This window comes from Bidens hawaiensis, unplaced genomic scaffold (assembly GCF_021521415.1).
Source record: "Bidens hawaiensis isolate Kalapana, Puna unplaced genomic scaffold, B.hawaiensis_p1.1 tig00002631_1, whole genome shotgun sequence".
NCBI classification, from domain to species: Eukaryota; Viridiplantae; Streptophyta; class Magnoliopsida; order Asterales; family Asteraceae; genus Bidens; species Bidens hawaiensis.
In genome coordinates, this window is record NW_027491143.1 from 2,674,548 (window position 1) to 2,679,144 (window position 4,597).

General features: G+C 39.8%; 1 pseudogene across 1 annotated transcript; it reads left to right on the forward strand.

Annotated features, from left to right (window-relative positions):
* Positions 1 to 474: 474 nt before the first annotated feature.
* Positions 475 to 1,804, forward strand: LOC143620706 (aquaporin PIP1-2-like; annotated as a pseudogene). The gene is made up of 4 exons (XR_013151379.1): positions 475 to 793; positions 976 to 1,275; positions 1,403 to 1,543; positions 1,642 to 1,804. The product of XR_013151379.1 is annotated as an aquaporin PIP1-2-like (transcript).
* The last annotated feature ends 2,793 nt before the right edge of the window (positions 1,805 to 4,597 follow it).

Consider the following 4,597-nt stretch of genomic DNA (forward strand, 5'->3'; position numbering starts at 1 on the left):
CTTTTTAACTTTCATTGACTCTTATTATTTTCTTTTTCAGTATTACTTTATTAAAAAAACAGATCATACAAAATTACAAACATTGAAAATGATTTTAAATTACTTTAATTTAAACAAAAGTTTAAACAAAAGGTTCTTTTCTCATTTTCTGTAATTGGATGCGGGCGGTGCGACTCATATCACACAACCCAACATTCTTGTTCTGACACGTGTGTGGCCAATATTTCGCCAACTATAAAACATTCTATTTTTATGTAGAGGTTAACCGACCATAACAACATCGTTGTCACTTCGCATTAAGAAACAACTTCACTTCTATTATTACAAACTGGACGGCTAAATAATACAAACATTATTATCTCACTATACCCCACCACATCCTACTATATATGTACACCATACCATCACTCTCCACCACCACATTCACCACCACTTGTCAAATAAACTTAAGTAGTTAACTAGACATATTATTCTTACAATGGAGGGAAAGGAAGAGGATGTTAGATTGGGAGCAAATAAATATAGGGAAAGACAACCAATCGGGACCGCAGCGCAGACGAAGAACCACCACCGGCTTCATTGTTTGAGCTGTCGGAGCTTTCTTCGTGGTCCTTTTACAGAGCTGGGATTGCTGAGTTTATTGCTACATTTTTGTTTTTATATGTTTCGGTTTTGACAGTTATGGGAGTCGTTAAGTCGCCCACGAAATGTGGGACGGTTGGGATCTAAGGTATCGCGTGGGCGTTTGGTGGCATGATCTTCGCTCTCGTCTATTGTACCGCTGGAATCTCGGGTATTAAACCTTTTATTGTTTATTATTTGTCAACTATTTATAAAACTATTTATAAGAGTACAATGATAGTAATTTATAAAAAACTTAATTAAATTATATATTATATATATAACAATGCAATATTAATAAACCCTAACTAATATATTTTATCTAATAGAAATAATTTGTGTGATCAATTATAGGTGGACATATTAATCCTGCGGTGACATTCGGGTTATCTCTCGCAAAAAAGTTGTCATTGACCCGAGCGTTGTTCAACATGGTGATGCAATGTCTTGGCGCCATCTGTGGTGCTGGTGTCGTTAGAGGGTTCGAAGGCGGCAACCAATACAAACTAAATGGTGGGGGGTGCCAACACGATCGCCCACGGTTACACAAAAGGCGACGGGCTTGGTGCTGAAATCATCGGCACATTTGTTCTCGTTTACACCGTTTTCTCAGCCACCGACGCCAAACGTAGCGCCCGTGACTCTCACGTGCCGGTACAAACACTTAACTTTCATTATTTAATAAGTCAATAGAAAAAAAAAACATACATGCCCAGTAAAATCCCACTCATAACAGAAGTCAGAAGGAATATTTAATATCCGATCTTGTGTGACTTTTCAGATATTGGCACCGTTACCAATCGGATTTGCGGTGTTCCTGGTGCACTTGGCTACTATTCCGATCACCGGAACCGGAATTAACCCTGCAAGGAGTTTGGGGGCTGCCGTTATTTACAACAAGGACCATGCATGGGATGATCACGTAAGATAAATCATTAAATGATTAAATTACAATTTTTATATAAATTTGATGATAATAGTTATTAATTTTTATTTATTTATTTTTGTTAATTTGGACAGTGAGTGTTTTGGGTTGGACCTTTTATTGGGGCAGCATTAGCAGCACTATACCATCAAGTGGTGATCAGAGCCATTCCTTTCAAGAATTAAAATGAAGAAGATGACTCTTTTGTTTATAAAATGTGTGTTTATATTTGTATTTTATGTATTATTATTTATTAGGTAGTTTTTTTTCATTGCAATAAATTCATCCCATTTTAAGTGGATGCATGAGTGTGTTATATGGGCCCTCATACAAATATATGTGGGCTTATCTTGTATTGTTGCAAGTTATTATATGCATAATCAAGTGGTTTATGTGTTTTTCCAAACGTGTTGTCTCAAAGTATTTTATTTTATATATTTTCCTCTATTAATTTGAAGTTTTTTAATTGTCAACTAGAAAATAAAGATTATATTTAAAGCTAAAGAAAGAGATAATAAATAAAAATGATCATCAATTAAAGATGAGTATGCCATCCTGTTCATTTTTGTTTTTAAACCTATATTATAATTACGAAATATGACTAAGAAAATTATTACAGGATATTATAAACAATATAACCCAAATTTCTAATTGGATGAACATGTTTCTATTTTGAAGAAATACGGATCCCCTCTTCACTAATGGGTCCTGGATATAATGAGTCAACAGGGTAAGATACGGTTAACTGCCAATACGATATGAACACAATTCCCCAAAGTCCAATGACGTGAACCTGCAAAACAGACACCGTGAACTCGCTACGGGAAGGACAAGGTGGGGGGTCTTCCCGTAACCACCCTCCGGCATGAAAATAAGTACTGTTCTGTAGAAGATAAGCACTTAAGTAAATTGAGAGAGTACAGTGGGAGTGAATGAATACCTCATGATGATCGAGAGGGTATTTATAGCCGAAGAGTGTGGGAAGGATGATTGGGCCAGCTGTCCTTTAGAAGATGCTCTCGTAACCACCTGGACACGTGTCCTCTTTTGATAGGTTCGGTTTATATGTTGCATGTGCATGCATTACCACCTGTACACGCGTCCCTCTTTTATAGGTTGATGGCCAATATTGGTCATGTGCATGGTTATAACGGCCTTTCCAGGTGTCTCTTGTTAATTGACCGGGAGATCACGTATTGCCCAAGAAAGCATCTTAGCCAATCTTCTAGAAGATAATTCGTTATTGACAGCTGTCCCGAGGCATTACCTCGTGGTCATTAACGCGGAAGGGTATTCCTTTTCTGCGGATGACTTTTGAGGGTGTCAGGATGCTTCCGCATGTACCATGAGGGTGTTTCTTCCTCAGACGATTTATGCGGATGGTTCATATGTCCTGCGGGTGCCTTATGAGGGGCTTCTAATTGACCCGCGAGTGTTACTTGGGGGTATTTATGTCTTTTTGGTACCCTACCTCTATAAGTCTCCCCAGTCCAGTGTTTCTTCCGTGTGAAGTAATTTATGCGGGTGAAATTCTGGACTTAATGTGGATTTGGGGATTTTTGTTTCTGCAAAGTTGGTGGGAAATATCTTTTGTTGCTGTGGATAATCATGAAAAAAGGACAAGTTGACCATTCGCAGGCGCGTGTGCAGGTGACAGGACGTTTATGATGGCTGTCACTGTACCCTACTGTACAACTTTTTCCCTTTTTCAAATTTCCCGCGTGATGTGGCGAACTTTTACTGGATGGTTTTTTTCTCTCTCCACTGTTCGCATCCCATCGCATTAATTGCGGTGGGTATAAATAGAGGGAGTTAACTTCTTTTTGAAGTTTTATCGCTTTTGAATTCTGAATATTAACTTGCTTTCCTTCACTGAAACTTTCGATCTTTCGCTTGAGTTTCTTTGAAATAATCCAATATTTCACCGAGTGTTTTACATAATGGCATCCGTGCAATCTGAGGTTGATGAGATAGAGGTTCACTGGGATAAAGAGGAATACCAAAAACTTATTACAACTTATGGTATTCCCCCGGAATGGGGACCGGAGTTCCCTTCTGCCGGCTCTATAGCCAGCTTTCCTCCTCCTGGATAGATGGCGTTGTACGCCGATTACTTCATTCATGGGACCTTTCGCCTTCCCATTACAAATTTTTCCAACGAGTGGTTAAGGCGTTTGGGATTCAATTATCTCAGCTTCACCCTCGTGCCGTCATGCGAATTCTTCATTTCTAGTTCGTGTGTATGGCACATGAAATGGTGCCCCGATTGGATCGGTTTGTTGTCTTCTATAAGATGGCAAACCGAAATGGGTGGTTTACTTGCCATAGCTTGCCCGATAGGGTTATTGGCAATTTAACTGAAGAAACTTCCAAAGATGGAAGAAAAAATTCTTCTAGATCTCTGAGGATGTGGTGCCCGAGACCATGACCCGTCGTTCTCCTAACGATGCCCTTATTAATATTACTCCAGCTGCTCACGAGAAGCGTGACTGGTTTCACAAGCTGACTACTCCACTGACGCCAATGCGGGCATTACCTGAAGAAGCCCTTGTTTGGGCGGGCATGAGTCGGTTGTGGCCGTCTCCATTTTTGGAGCCTGTATTCGTTGAGCTAGATGGCCATAATTTTCATTACTCTAATCTTTTTTCCTTTTGTTTGAGATTTTTATTACTGATGTCCACATTTATTTTCTAGTTTTGGATCTATGTTGAATGCCTTGGATGAAGGTAAGGGTTGCGTGGGAAAGAATATCCGCGATGCAAAGGATACGCCTATCCTTGAGAAGACCGCCAAGTACTTTCTCTTCCCTGTTAAAGTGCGTGCCGAACCGGTTGTTTCGGATGCTATCTTTGAATCAGGTGCGTATATCTTGAACCCTCCTCCTCTTAATGTGCTGACCTCTGACGGGACGATCGTCATATTAAGCGACGATTCCGCCATCCTTGAGGAGGAGAGCTCAGATGATGCTTCTGAAATTTCATCTGCCTCTCATTTGTTGGAAGAACTTTACCGGAAGAGGTCTTTCCACGTATCTCAGGCGAGTGACGCGGG